The sequence below is a fragment of the Heterocephalus glaber genome, unplaced genomic scaffold (genome assembly GCF_053883595.1).
Source record: "Heterocephalus glaber isolate CG9 unplaced genomic scaffold, H.glaber_assembly_v1.0 deba00001606, whole genome shotgun sequence".
NCBI lineage: Eukaryota > Metazoa > Chordata > Mammalia > Rodentia > Bathyergidae > Heterocephalus > Heterocephalus glaber.
In genome coordinates, this window is record NW_028258377.1 from 28,997,246 (window position 1) to 29,013,460 (window position 16,215).

Consider the following 16,215-nt stretch of genomic DNA (forward strand, 5'->3'; position numbering starts at 1 on the left):
TATGCACAATGTTAGGGTTTGAGGGACACACAAGAATAAATGACAGTATTTCTTCCTCTTACGGATCTTCAAAGGTAAGTCATGGATTCATATTCAATAATGGTTTGGCAGTTAAACAGCAAGGAGGCTTTAGGGTCTAGTTATTTGCCAGAAAATGTTGGTAAGTAGTGCAGTAAATTTAGATTTGCCTGTGTGTGTAATGCACCTTGTGCTGAGCCCAGCCCGTAGAAGACTCAATAGTTCCGTAAGGTTAAGTTTTCTTTCTGTAAGGAAGAGAGAGATCTTTTTGGACTGGAGATAGCCAGTCTCCACAGAGGAGGAATCTCTCTGAGGTTTTGGGACACATGTTTCACTAATGAAGAAACATTTTTTTTTTTTGGTACCAGGGATTGAACTCAGGACCTTGCGCTTGCAAGACAGGTGGCAGAACCACTGAGCTAAATCCCTGGCCATGAAGAAACTTTGTTTTTTTTGGTGTGTGTTTTTCTTGGTACCGGGAATCAAACTTGGGTCTTTGTGCTTGTGAGGCAGATGGCGGAAGCACTGAGCTAAATCCTGGGCCCATGAAGAAACTTTTTGACTCCACAAATATACCCATTTGCAGTCAGGACTGATTTCTACTTGGAAACAATTATTTTCTTTGCATTAAAGCTGATCCCTTAAGAGTCAGCATAGCTACGCTTTTTAAATTTGCTGTATGTACATAGGAAAGAGGCATTCACAATCACAGCTGGAAGAGACTGTAGGCGTGGTATGATCCTTCCTTTATTTCACAGGCAGGGAAACTGAGGCCAGACAAGTGCCTCAACCGTGCCCTCCAAGCCAGAACCACAACCAGGGGCATTCTTGAGCAGGCCAATAGCCTTGAAAATAAATGTAATTAAAATAACGGTGTATTATTTCATTATTCAAATGCTAAAAAAAGTGAAAGTAGCTTTAAAAAGTTATCAAGGGCAATTATGCTTAGCAAAACTATGGAAAGGTATAGGAAACAGAGCATAAATATTAACATTTTGGCAAATGTTTTCTAGGCTTTTCACATACACACAGATACACACACATAGAGGACATTTTGTCTGTGTCTCTCTTTAGTCTCCCTTTGTAACCCCGGTTCTCCCCTGAGTCCCCCAGCTCTCAGATCTGGGCAACCCTGTTCTCCAGCTCCAAGTGTGGACACATGACCCAGGCAGAACCAGTGAGTGGCCAGGACCCTTTCGATGTGAGATTTGAAGATGAAGTGGTGTAAAGTTCAGAGCAAGTTCAGGAGGGGTTCTGGGTCATCATGTGAAAACAGTGAGGGGAGAGGAGCCCATCTGGGTATGTGGAGCTGCATGGAGCTGGGAGGTATGGGTTGTCCTTCCCACACAGTCCCATGGGAGTTACCAGACTAATCTCCATCCTTTAAATTGGTCATTCGGCTATGATGTGGACCCAATTCTTAGTCAAATGATGCTAAGGAAGTCACTTAACCTGTCTGAGCCCAGTTTCTTTTTCTTTTTTCTTTGGTCCTGGCCTGGCAGTTGATCTCAGGACCTTGTGTTTGCCAGATGGGGCAGTGCCACTGAGCTATATCCCCAGCCCTGAGCCCAGTTTCGTTACCTGTAAAATGGAGTAACACTTGGGAGAGTATAGTGAGTGTAATGTATGTTTACTAGTATTGCTACTACTACCAACAACACAAGTAATAATTATGTTTACAGATCCATCCATTGATTGTTTGCTATATGTCAGGATTTATGCCAAGCAGCTTAATAAATGTCTCAATTAATCTTCACACCCACAGTGGAAACAAGGGGATCTGTTTATGATTGCCTGTGAAATGATGAAAGACTGAAATGCAAGACTAGATCCCAGCTGCTTGATTCCTGGTTCCATCATCTTGCCAACTGATTGCTTCTGCCTCTTTGAACGATTGGTATGAGGACCTTGGATCTTTTCAGGGCATCTTGGCTGGGTCCCCTTTTGCCCTCTACAGGGACAGGACACTGGCTCTACACTAGAGAGTGTCACGCTCCTGCCTGGCTGTTGGGGAAGACGGCTGGAACACTGGCCACAGCCCTCCCTGGCTGCAGAATCCCCCTTCCTGGCTGGGCCCCAGTGTTCCCTAGGCAACCGTGGGTGATGCAGCACAGATTTATGGACCTGCTGCTCCCAAGCAGCTACCTGACATGTTCTGTCCAAAAGCGATGGTGTCTGGCTCCCAGATGACTCATCAGGAGGGAAAGAGACACATGCTGGTGGCAAAGGAGGAAGGAAATCCCCCACATTCTCACTACCCACCAGCCAAGGGGCCAGGAGGATTCCTCCAATACACAGACTGTTTAAGGCATGTGTTTAAGGCTCCCTTTTTATAGATGGGGAAACTAAAGCCCTATTCCACCAGCTCCTTCAGTCATTTCAGGAACACTGGTTGAGTAATGACTTTGTGGCCAGGCACCGGGATAGATTGTATGGGGGACCTGACCATGAGCAAAACACAGACGCCATCATTAACAGTGCTATTAACTAAATGGGAGAGGAACTAAGAAATAGCAGCAGGGGACGATCCTATGTGTGGGGGTGCCCAAGAGTTAATATGTCAGTGGTTCGTTAGAATAGGTTCAGTTTTACTTCATCTCAATTTTTTTTCCTTTTAAAAACTTGTGTTTAAGAAACAATATAACTCTACTCACTTAGCTACTTTTAGCTGTATAATGTTGTTAATTTAGGCACATTGCTGTACAAGAGAGCTCTAGAACTGTGATTTTACATGAGAAACTCTGTGCCCATTAAATAGCTCCCCATGTTCACCATTCTGCTTTTGGTTTCTATAAATTGAACTACTTAGATACCTCATATAAGTGGAATCATGGATTATTTAGCGTTTTTGTGATCGGCTTATTTTATTTAGCATAATGCCTTCACAGTTCAATTATGTGGTGTCATATGGCAGGATTTCCTTCTTCTTAAAGAATGAATAATATTCCATTGTATGTTCATGTCACATTTTCTTTATCCATTCATCCACCAGTAAACATTTAAGTGGCTTCTGTAAATTGGTGTTGTGAACAATACTGCAATGAACATGAGAGTACAGATATGGGTTTGAGATCCTGCTTTCAGTTCTTCTGGATATGTACCCAGAAGTGGGATTGCTGGGTCATATTTGTTCCTTCACTTTTTAAGGAATCTCCACACTGTTTTCCTCACAGCTGTACCATGCATAAGGGTTCAATTTTTCCACATCCTCACCAACATTTGCTATTTTCTGGCCCTTTTGATAGTGACTCCCTAATGAGTATGAGGTGATGTCTCAAGGCTTTGATTTGCATTTCCCTGATGATGATTGATACTGAGTATCTTTTCATATGGCCTTGGGGCATTTGCATATCTTCTTTGGAGAAATGACTATTAATTAGCCCAATTTAAATCTGGGTTATTTGCCACCACAGATACTCTTTGAACATCTACTTCTAGGTGCTGAAGAGATGAACAAAAATTCCTCAAGAAACTTTTAGGAAGGGATTTGGAATTTTTCTCAAGGTAACATGTCTAGTTGAAGAACTAAAACCCGCCGGGGATTTAGCTCAGTGGTTTCGCCGCCTGCTGCGCAAGCGCAAGGACCCAAGTTCGATCCCCGGTACCAAAAAAAAAAAAAAAAAAAAAAGAACAAGAACTAAAACCCTATCTTATAAAAGACTCATAGGTTCCTGCTCATATTCAGGAAGTCTTTTATAAGAGGTCCTATTGGAATTCTATTTAGCTTATCTCATTGGTGCTGGGTGAATGAAGGGGTGTACCTCCTCAGAAGTTCCTCCATTTCTCCATCCCTCTTTATCTTCTGAGGAAGGTGTCCACGTTGTTCTAAGGTGAAAGTAAGGAGAACGAGATTTTGCTGGGATTTTTCCGAAAGTGAGCTCTCTTTGCTCTCCAGTTCTTAGGTGGTTTTTGGAGTGGCACACATTGTACATAAAGAAGAATTCTAAGTTAATGTGCATACTTAAAAATATTACCAAAACATCCACAGTCAGGTTTCCTCCTTCATAATAGTCACCTCAGGAGGTTTTGATTCAATTGAAACTATTTTTTCCTTCCATTTTGATATTGCTTTCAAGCTAGTTATATTCTTGTGACTGTCATGTTGGAGTCAACCATACATTCTTTGAGAGCAGATGCGATTTTTAGAGGCAATCAATAGCCTTTATGAAGATACCACAAACTAGTTTGTTATGGTTTAGGTCTAGAATGTTCCCCCAAAGTCTCATGTGTTGAGAGGTGGGGCTTCTGGGAGGTGATTGGATCGGGGGGCGCTATACTCATCTGGTGGATGTGCTGTTAGGTAAGCTTGGCCGGAAGAGGTGGGTCACTGGGGGTGTGGCCCAGAAGGGTGCAGCTCCTTCCCAGGCTCCTCCCTTCACTCTGCTTCCTGGCTGCCAGGGATTGAGCAGTTTCCTCTGCCCTGCACTTCTGCCGCCCAATTTCTGCATTGGAGCCAGCTGAACTGAAACTGTGAGCCAAGAGAAACCTCTGCTCGTTTAAGTCAGGGGTGTCAGGTATCTCGTGCCAGCCAGTGGGAAGTAACTACGACATGGCCCTTGCCCTGACTGTCCCGGTTTTGTTTCATGGCCTCCCTTGCGCTGCTCTGCATGCATGTCTGGGGTCTGCTTCCAACCCTTTGGGCTCCCCCGTCATCAGGCTTGTGGCTGGGCCCGTGGCAGGAGGGAAACAGAAGGGAGGATTCCCTCTCTCGCCTTTTTTTCACCTCCCTTGAGAGCTATTTCTGATCAAGGTTCATCACTCCCTAGATTCCTCTTCCAGGGTTCATCACATATCTCATATAATGTATATGAAGGGCCCTAGTTAGCAAAACAGAGTTGCTTGACCCACCTGCCTGCCCATTAGATGAACTCAGGAGGACGCTTAGAAACCTCCTCCCCTTAGAAAGTCTCTTTAGAAACAACAATTAATCAACTATTGTTTTACAGGTGTTCTAACGGCAGGACGTTCCGCTTCTGTACCTTTCGCTTGCTTTGCTAGTTCTATCCCATGGGGGGGCCTAGAAACTGCTGGCCTCAAAGGTGTATAAAACATGTTTGTCTCCCCCCAGTCGGGGCTCGAGTCCGATGCTCGGCTCCGGTCCTGGCCGGTAATAAACTCCTGTGTGGATTTAATATCGGTCTCTGGTTGGTTCTCTCTCTGGCTGGGTCCAACATATATTACATGTAACATATTATATATAACATAATATATGTAATTAGGTTGTTACATAATTTTATGAACTTGCTATAAAATATGATATGATAGGAACCAAGTATGTAATATCCATGAATAGTTTTAAACAAGAAACATATAGATCTCTATGAAAAAATGGTAAAACCTTACTGAGGGGCATAAAAGAGGACTTGAATAAAGGAAAAGACATATTATGCTTATAAAAGCGTTGTAATGATGTCAGCAGCCTACAATTCAATTTACTGATTTAATGCAATTACATGAAAATATCAATAGGATTTGGAATGAACACAAATTATTCCAAAACACTTCTGGAAGAGTAAATGTTTAAGTATAGCCCATAAAATTTAGAAAAAGGAGAGTTAGGTGGAAGAAATTGCCCTACTGGATTAAAATGCTTGATAATGTGACTATAGGTGAAACAGAACACTACTGACAGAGGGTTAGGCTGGAAAATTATTGGACTAGAATAGACCTTCTAAACAAGATGTAGCAATGAACGAGAATTAAGTTGATAAAGCTAGCATTTCCAGTTTTCACAAATGATTTTTGAATCATTTTTGATTTTTGAATATTCAGGAAAGGTGAAGTTATAGCCCTACTTCCCTCTTACATGAAACATAAATTTCAAGTAAATAAGAAATTTAAATGTAAACATGTGAATCATGAAAGGTGAATATTTCTAGCTTTTCAGAACTGAGAAAATTTTAACTATAGCATCAGTCATAAGAAACTACAAGGGCTGGGGATTTAGCTCAGTGGTTCCGTCGCCTGCTACACAAGCTCAAAGACCCGAGTTTGATCCCCGGTACCAAAAAAAAAAAAAAAAAGAAACTATAAGAGAAGTATGAATATAAATAAAAATATCAAAATCATGCTGCAAAATCTCTCACATTAACAAATTAAAACAAAAAGTATATATATTAGAAATATATTTTCAACATATATGACTAACAGATAATAAATATCCTAGATATTTAAAGCTGTTACAAATCATGAAAAGATAGATAACATTCAAAAAATGTGAAAAAATAAATTGATAATTCTTAAAATGGATGAATCACAATCTCTTAAAAATGGTATAAGAATAAATGCAAATTTCACCATAAGAATATCTGGCTTTTGACTAATTATGCAGAGAGAATGGAATAAAACTAAATCTGAACACAGAGAAACTTGATTGTCTCATACAGGGTTGTTGAGTACATTTCTGAAGGACTTTTGACAAAATGTGTCAGAAGACTTGAAAATAGGTAAACACTTTTACATTGCAATCCCACTTTTTGGCATTTACCTTAAGAAAAGAAGCAAACAAATGTACAAAGATCTGTTTCTCACAGTTTTTGTACAAAAGCAGATGCACTCACAGACATTAACTGAGAGAAGCCTGGATGCCCACCAGTGACGAACGGGCTAAAACATCCAGCCTTGTACACACTGCAGAGAATGTGATGCAGCCATTTTCATTACAGTGATGTAAAATCATACTGTAATGCATATTTAATGCATTTTTGTTCTGTCCACAAAATATTGCAAAGGGAAAAAAATCAGGATGACAAACCACTCAAATAATTATAATCTACTTTTATAATATATAAATGATGCTTTAATAATTTATATTAGGTCTTTTAAAAAGAGGTAATAAGCTTATATACATAAATAAAATCTTGGGCCTCATAATGATGTTTAGGCATACCGTGGACTGAATTCATGAGGTCTCATAAGATTATTATAGACCCCCATAATTCTTACTGTCTAGTATTTTTACTGTATCTTTTGTATCGTAAGGTACACAAATACCCACCGTTGTGTTACAGTTGCTCATAGTGTTCAGTATAGTAATAAGCCAGACAGCTATATAGCCTAGAAGCAATAGGCTATAATACCTATAATAGGTATTAGTAGGTATATTAGGTATATATTAGGCCCTACTACATATAGGTCTGTAGTAGGCTCTACCATCTAGGTCCATATAAATATACACTATGTTCACACAACACCTAAATTTCCTAACAATGCATATCTCAGAATGTGTCCCTGTCAGTAAGTGACTCATGACTATATTAGCTGAAATCATATCTGAGTAGATGGAAGGATTATGGGTGATTTTTATACTTTTCCATATTTTCTGAAGATTGTCTTTTTAAAACAATAGGCATGTAATCAACTATCTCTTGCTCTTTGAAAGGGTAAAGTCCATTAGAGCCAAATCTATTAAATAATGTAGGAATCAAAATGGAAGCCTCCTGTAGGGGTCCACCAAAGCCATTTTCTACAATTTTTTTGGCCTATTTGTATGGTAGAAATACTCTTTCCAATTTACCTTCATACTAATCATTTCAGTCCTCTCTGCCTGTTCCAGTCCTACCCAGCCTTTGATAATCAGCCAGGTCCTTATGGACTACTTCTGGTTTTTCCTCTGTCATAACCCCCGTGGCACGCTGAGCACAGCTCTGCTGCCTCTCCACACTTGCAGCTGAGGGGCTTGGTTTCTTCTAAGCTTCTTGCCTGGCTATAGTCACTTCGCAGGAGAATCAAGGTGAAGTTTTCCAGGCTGGGATGAATGTAAGGCCTAGAGTGAGAGGGACGCTCAAGGCTAAGGATCCTGAAACTCCAAATGCAGGAATTAGGGAGGGGACCAACTATGGATGGGTACACAGGATCATAGGTTTGATTCTAGGTGATAGAAAGGGAGCTCCAACTAGTTTCAGCAAAAATAGGAATTTATTATTCTAATTTGATATAATGAAAAATTCAAAACACATTATGTTTTTGGACTTCAGTGGCAATTGGAACCAGAGTTTCAAGGCTTGGTGGAAAACTCACATATCACGTCTCATTTGTTTTTTAAATTCTTTTCATAAAAGAATGAAACTTTCTCTTTCTTTCATTTATATGTTGAGAAAAAAGACTACAAAAAGTCTGAAATTTTACATCTTATAATGCAGGAAGCCACTAAAGGCCTGACTGCTTTATATAGTACTATCCCCAAACTCCCACGGATGTTTTTATGTACACAAGCCTTTAAGGGTTCAGATAAGTCTGCTTGGACCAGGGGCTTACAGTGTGGACCAATTAACTCTGTCTAGGCAATAATTCTTTTTTTTCTTTTTGAGACAGGGTCTCGCTTTGTAGTTCTGCCTATTCTTGAACTCACTATGCATCCCAGGCTGGCCTCAAACTCGTGTCCATTCTCTGCTGGGATTATAGGCATGCACCATCACACCTGGCCTTAGGCAGGGAGTTCTGTGATTGGTTTACTTTGGGTAAACCCTGGTCCAGGTGAGGTTGTCACATCCTTCTGGGATGGCTTCTGTGGTGACTGTGTAGATGACAGGAAGGACAGTTCTTAGACAAAAGGAGCCTCTTAGGTATTCACTACAGAGCACACTTGGATCTGAAATGGGGCAGAGGAAAGAAGAGCCTGAGGGTTTGTCTAGAAAACCACTTAGCATTTGCAGATTATTTTTATGAGCCAGCAAGATTGCAATGTCAGGATGGATTAGACACCTGCCTTATTTTTTTCCTTCTAAATTCTAAATGAACCACTGAAGTAAAGCTTAGACATTGAAGGTGGGAAGGGCAGGTGCCCCAAACAAAACTGAATATGATGCCGCAAAGAAAGGAGGAGATGTTGGGTGGTAAAACCAACAACCGAGTTCACCACATATATGCTTGGCAGAGATTTTGAGAACACCGTGGTCTAAACAGCTCATTTTACAGGTTGTAAAAGTGAGGTCCAGAAAGGAAAAAGTACTTACCCCAAGACACATAACAAATTTATAGCAGGGATAAGGGCTCTTCAGTTCCCACTTGAAGCTCTTTTCACAAAGCATCTTCCTTTTAAGGATTCATCGCTAGTACCCAGTTTATCATCTTAAACCTCAGTTTTTATTTCTGTGAAGGAAAATGGGAGCAGTGCTGCTAGGTGCAGTTGTGTAGGTCTCGGACTGCACAATTTCAGGGGAGTTCCATTTACATAAAAAGCCATATGAATAGCACCTTTAAAGTTGTGCAGAACACAGCCTATGTGGACATACTGAGGAGTCCTGCTCAGGAGGATGGATTTGGATGGATCTGGAAGATGGAGTTGTTCTTCAACAAGGGTGGCAAGTACTTGTTACACGCAGTGATGCTTACTCCTCTGGTATACATGACAGGCATTGCCTATCAATCACGACTATTGCTCACTGAGCCCAGACAATCTCATAATCTTTTTCAGTCCAACCCTCTAGCTTTCTACTAGTTTTCAATTATATCTGGCACTTGAGCCAGAATTGATTTGCTTTACTGTTCTAAGTGAGTAGCTCAAATCTATCTTCAGGATGATCTCCCCTCCTCAATCTCTACTCTAGTTTCTATGCATTGTATCACTATCAGAAGGTGATAAAGTCCCCAAACAAAACTTCATAGAGTGGTTTAAGGATTAAATGAGACAATACAGGTACAGTCCTTAGTGACCAATAGCTTGCAGATGGCCAATAATTAGTATTTGAAAATAACAAAAAATATTTAAAAATCACTTTGTTAGCATTTATAAATATTTGATGTGTAAACAGCCCTTAGAAGCTATGTCCTCAATCTGACCCATAGTCATAAACATAAATTGGAGATTGAGATGTACATTACTGAGTACTGTGGAAAGTTATATATCTATTAGTTTCAGTTACACACAACACACACACACACGCCTTCAGGGATTCAGTACTATATCTGGGATCCAGTAGCTTTTAAAATCCAGGGTAGAAATAGTTCTCTTTGCTCTCATGATTTTGGCTATCTCATGAGTTTCTCTCTCCTGTGTCTGTCCGTTCCTGCCCTCTGTGTTCATAGTGGTCTTGCAGGCTTGCAGTGGTGGCAGGGGTCAGGAGGAGCTGGTCTCCCGTGGTTCCCACTGGCATTCCAGAAGCCATCAAGCACATCTGGCAGGACCCAACAACCTGCACAACTGGTTTCTTTAAGTGGCATCATCAGCAGAGCCAGCAAGAGTCTGTAGACCAGCTGTGCACAGGGCTTCTCTGCCTATGATCTTCCTGCCTGGTCAGGGAGGGTGAGGAAAGGGGAAAGGAGGGAGGCCGAGGGCATGGCAGGCAGCACTATTAGTGTTATGACATTAGATTCACAGCTGTGCAGCCCCTGACCTCTCCAGCACAACAGCTATGGCAGGAACAGTTATATTCAGGCCCAGAGTTCTGTGTCCTTACCCTGCTATTGGACCTTTTCTAAGTGGACAAAGAAGAGATGGCCGCACCTCTTAGAGGTTTCCTCAGATGAGAATGACAGAGATTATTCTAGCAGACAGGTACAACCAAGATAGTGTGATCTACATTGTCCATTTTATAGCTGAAGTCACTGGAGTCTGGAAGCACAATTTAGGCTCAAATCTTCACCAACAAGGACAGGCCTAAGCTCCTTTGAAGATCTGGATTGGACATCTCTGTTGGGGGTTAGCAATTGGCCCTTGACCTTGAGGACAGGCAGGCAGAGATTTTTAGGAACCTTGGATTTTAAGAAGCCATTGGAGGAGACATTTTTGGAGACATAGGAGTTTTAAAAAATCATTTTATTTAAATAGCTATTTTTCCTTCCTTCCTTCTTTCCTTCCTCCTGCTCCTTTCTTTCTTTGTTTCCCTTTGCTCCCTTCCTCTCTCCCTTCCTCCCTTCCTCCATTCTTTCTGTGGTACTGAAGACTGAACCCAGAGCCATTGCACTGATCTACATCTCCAGCCCTTTTAAAATTATATTTTGAGACAGGCTCTTGTTAAGTCACTAAGTTGCCCGGGCTGGGCTCGCTGCTTCCTTTATATTGCTAGGTAGGGCTGGTTCTAGACATGGGTGAATCAGATAGTAGGAGAAGCAGAGGAATCTAGGGTATAGCTCCTGGTGTCTGGGAAGATGTGTCCCCTCCCCCAGCTCTGTCATTTCCTTGCTGTGTGGTTTTGGGTCGGTTATTTGGTTTTTTGAGTCTTAATTTTTTCCTGTGTTGCATAAAGATAATAAATCCATTGTCAGTTCAATTTAAATGGTTGCTAGGCACAGAAAAAATAGAGTAGAGATTTGCAGGCCCATTTCCGATAATATAAATAATTTTTTGGGGCCTAGGCAGAACATGGTTACATGAAGCCATTTTATGTGTTCTGATGTATTGGGCATAGAGTTAGGTAATTTTATTCTGAACTTGTTAAATATGTATGACGACCTTGCATCTTTCCCTCTTGGTGATTTGGAGAACTCAGGTAGTTTTCTTCCCTGTGTTGGACAGTACTCTCTGTTCTTGAGAACTTTGTCAACAGGGTTGCTGTATTTCAGTTTCCAATGGAGCACAGCAGATGAGTATGTTGCTCTGAGATGATCACATCATAAAATAAGAATGGATTTTACAGATGACCTAAAATGCTCTTCAACATGCAGTTGTTTCCATATCATATTTTGTTTCCAAACCCTGAGTAATGAAGAATTCCTGAACCCTGCTCTTTCTCTCCACCCCTTCTACACCCACATTCACTGAACAGTAGCTTGTCAAATGTTCACCCACTTCCCTGAGCACACACCTTCCCTCTGAACCAGGAGGAACAGTTGCAAATTCTAGGAACACATTTAATCACTTAAAATTAATCCGTGCCATGCATCTCTGGGACATTGATAAAAGAGTATACTTGTAGGAGCACATTGCTGAAAATATAAATTCTTTTGGGCTCACATTTGGTTTGAAATCCAAGGTTTGTAAAATTTTGCATTTATCTACGTTGATCTGAGTAAGTGAAGTGGAAAATGCTCTCTCTTTTTTCTTTGCCTTTTGGTTGCTTGCCTGTCTGTCTGTCTGTCTGTCTATCTATCTGTCTGTCTGTCTGTCTGTCTGTCTATCTATCTATCTGTCTACTTACCTACCTATTTTAACAGCAGACAGCCTCACATGTTTAAATACCACATTGTTTCTCTGGTGTAAGAAACTGAAAGTGGAAATAAGGACTAAAATGTATAATAGATACTGGGAATTGGGAAATGGGAAATGGGAAGAAAATGTTCAAAAGGGAAGGGGAACAAGGGAGGAGGAAGGAAGAAAGGAAGGAAAGGACAAGAAAAAAAGGGAAATGGAAAAAATGGAAACAAAGCTTTTGTACATAGGGAGGGGAGGGGGCATAAGGGGAGAAAGGGGAATGGGATAAAATAAAATTTATTAAAAAATTAAAAAAAGAAAATAGAATGAGAAAATCTTAGTGTTGCTTAATCTTTATGTACAAGAGTGTTATTTATTTATTTATTTTTGTACCGGGGACTGAATTCAGGATCTTATGCTTGCGAGGCAGATGGTGGAACCACTGAGCTAAATTCCTGGCCCAAGAGTGTTATTTATTGACTCAACAAATATTTATCAAGATCCTTCTACATGCCAAGTACAGTGCTAGTGTTGGGAATACCATATTCATGGATGGATACCCATATAGTCTTTATTCATCCATCCAGTACCTATTTATCACCTACTGTGAGTATCAGGGACAGGAGTATGTGAAAGGTTGAACAAGATGGAAATGACTCCTGCTCATCCATAACCCTTAGAGATTTCTTGGGCTGAGTCTTCCAGGAGCTCCCAGGTTTGTGAGTGAGGCAGACACAGCCATAACTGCAAACAAGTATGTAATACTTTAATGTAGTTGTGTAAGAGCACTGTAGAGTCTCAAAGGAAGAATGAGACTGTGAATACTGTGTGCTGCCTTTAAAGGTGTGAGACCTGAGTTTGAGTTCTAGCTCTGCCTCTTGTTGATATGTGACCTTGCTCTCCCTTGTGTTAGTTTTTTCTTTTGTAAAATGAGGGTGGCGTAGTATCTGGTTCTGGATTGTGAAGCTTCTATGAGGCACTGTTTGTAAAGTACTCAGCCCAGTATCTGAAGGCTGTATTTATTCTGCCCTCAGAGTTACTTCACTTTGTTTTATACTTGCTCACAGTGGGGTTATGTCCAGATAAACCCACCATAAGTTGAAAATACTATAAATTGAAAATACATTTAATACACCTACTGAACATTTTAGCTTAGCAGCACCATATACTGTAGAGTAATGGTGCCTTCCCTTCGTGACTGCCTGGCTGACTGAGCCAAGGATACTTCCTGCTACTGCTGAGCATCAAGACAGAGTATCATACTGCATATCACCAGTCCAGGAAATGATGTAAATTCAAAATTTGAAGTACGGTTTCCACTGAATTCATACTACATTTGCACAGTCATAAAATACAAAGATCATAAGTCAAACCATCATAAGGTAGGTAGGGAACTGTTTATAACTGATTATCATCCCTGGCTTCCCAAGCTGTGGTTGCTACTTGGAATCTCTCCTCCCAGCTTACATCCTCATCCTCATCAAGGATTGCATGATTGTTTCCTATTGGGCAGGTACTGTGTATAAGCACAGTATCTCCTTCATTATTTTATTTCCTCTTTACAGAGATGTGAAATAACTCAACCATGGTCACACAGCTAGTAAGTGGCAGGGGTGGAGCACAAAACTCAACCCTGACATTCTTTTACATAGCCTGGGCCCATTTGAGCATCTCCATTTTACTCCCTTGAGTTGCCTCTGCAAATTACCAAGATACACTAAACTCACCTGGGCATGGTGGTGCATGCCTATAATCCCAGCACCGGGGAGGATCACTGCAAGTTCTAGGGCAACCTAGGCTACATAGTGAGTTCAAAACTGGCTTAAAATACACAGACTGACCCTGTCTCAGAAATATATGTATCCTAAACTCCTAGCTTGGTCTGCTATGCCCTGCAGCCCAACATGAAAGCTTGAACACCTGAAACCAAATCCTCAGGTCAACAAATACATTAGGAGTATCACTCTGGGGTTCTATGGTTTTGTGTTTAATGTGTCAGGCTCTAGGATCCCACAGAGATATTTTTTAGTTCTAGCTCTAAAAGCATGGTCCTCAAAGAATATAAACTCTAGGAGGCCATGGTGGGTACTCAATAACATGTGTTTAATTTATTAATTTTATTCAGTTTAAATGATACATACCTATAAAGCCTTTAGTTCTCTGTCTGGCACAAATCAAACATCTTCAAGGGATGCTTGGCCACAAGGAATCCCTTTCAAATTTCAGCATTAATAACTCAAGCTTTTTGACAAATGCAACTGGTTGAGACAAATAGTGATTCTTCCCCACCACAATTAGAGCCTAGACTCTCTACAGTGTTTGAGCAGTCTAGGGTTTGTACCCAACTTTGGCTTCCCTGAACTGCTACTGCTTTGCCCTTGTCTTTCATGGAGACAGACCTGGCCTACAGCCAAAAAATGGGGCGCAAGGCTGCAAGAGGGAGTTATGAAAATTCTCAGCAGTGAATCACTGATGTTTGCCTGAGGGTTAAAAGCACAATCAATTTATTTGGTGCTTTTCCGCGTTCAAATTTTCCAGCTCTTAAAGGATCTTTAGCTGGGGAGAACCTTCCCTTCCTGATTGTGTGAGTTCCCTTCTTTCCTGTTTTCTCTCCCACCTCAACAGGGTTGTTGATATGGAATTGAATTTCATGTGAAGGTGTCAGGCCCTGAGGGGCCAGCTTTTAATGAATATAATTTAAGGAGGCAGAGTTAAGCTGAGGAAGTACAGTGTGAGAGATTTTGGAGCCATGTTTGTATTTAACACTGTGTACATTTAAAAAATTTATTTATTTTTTCATCAGTAAAGTCATCTTGGAGCTTATTGATTGAATGAGCCTATGCAAGCAAAAGCACCGTGTGAACTATAAAGCAGTGTATAGCTCTGAGGGGTTATTGAAAATTAGTATTGTTGAGTTATCGTTTGTAGCAGAGAGCCCTTTTAAGATGACATTTGCTTTATGACATTTATTTGTTTTTCTTCGGAAGGAGCCTGAAGACCATCTGGAATTCACTAAGCATAGCTCCCCTGAGAAGGTGGGTAGGTGTAAGGTGTTCTGGACTCAACAATAGGTTATACGTAGAAGGACAGGTGCAGAGTGAGCCACAGGAGGCACAGGAGCCAAGAAGAATGGATCCAAAGAGGTCTTTTAACCTGCCAATTACTGAAGTTGATTGTGACATAAAATATATGCCCAAGATGGCTGCACTGCTATATCTCCCATACCCAAGGTTTATCTTACAATATGACATTGACACTCCATTGAGAGGTGGGGATCTCTGTTCTTTTCACTTGAAATGGGACAGATCTTTATAACTTCCTTGACTAATAGAATCCAGTGGAAGAGATGCTACATGGCTTATGAGGTTAGACTGCAAAAGATAATACAGCTTCAGCCAGTACTTGGAACCCAGCCACCATGTTGTAAGGAAGCCTGGGCACATGTTTGTGTGTTTCAGTGGGTGGCCCTGGGTAGTCTCCTGGCCAACAGCCAGCATCAGCTACTAGAAATATGAATGAAAGCACCTATAGATAAGTGCAACCTCTGTCTTTGAGTTTTCTAGTTGAGATCCCAAAATGTGGAGTGGAGACAAGGCATCCCTACTGTGTTCCAGCTGATTTCCTAATCCCCAGAAACCTTGAGAGATAATCAACTATTGTAATGAACTATTATTTTAAGTCACGAAATTCTGGGGAGACTTGTTATGGAGCAGTAGATGAGTAATTTAACAGATGAGATTTAGAATAGGAGGAGCAGATCAAGGATCTTTCATGGAGGTGGGTCCTGGATTATATTGAAAGGAGGTATGGGGTTCTGATTTATAAGGGAGTAGAAGGCAATTGTTTCTGATAGTGCTTCCTGAGGCTAGCTATGGTCTGGGAGAGGCAAGAGATGCAAGAGAGCTAGGTACTTCCTAGATGGGGTGAGTCTTTGTGGGAAATACAGGAAGACAGCTCGGTCTGCTTCTAGGTTTTGAACTGACCTTTGAGGCAAGAATCTTTTCTTCAGGGTCATGGGTAGAGGCAGCCTGCTGTCCCCATCCCTGCATGCTTGAGGCCGGCAGCATATGTTTGCACTTCATGACTCCCAGAGGCTTCCATGCAGTGCCTACTCATGCTCTATTGAT

At 41.1% G+C, this 16,215-nt stretch overlaps 1 protein-coding gene across 3 annotated transcripts in view; it reads right to left on the minus strand.

Moving 5' to 3' along the window:
• Adra1b (adrenoceptor alpha 1B) overlaps window positions 1-16,215 on the minus strand; it is a 115,529-nt gene that overhangs the window by 60,984 nt on the left and 38,330 nt on the right. Inside the window, exon 2 of one of the 3 annotated variants that reach the window (XM_004836467.2) lies at window positions 3,780-3,843. The exons of the other annotated variants lie outside the window; for them this stretch is intronic. The gene's annotated coding sequence lies outside the window, so the exon portion shown is untranslated. The remainder of the gene's footprint in view (window positions 1-3,779; window positions 3,844-16,215) is intronic. 3 annotated transcript variants of the gene reach the window in all.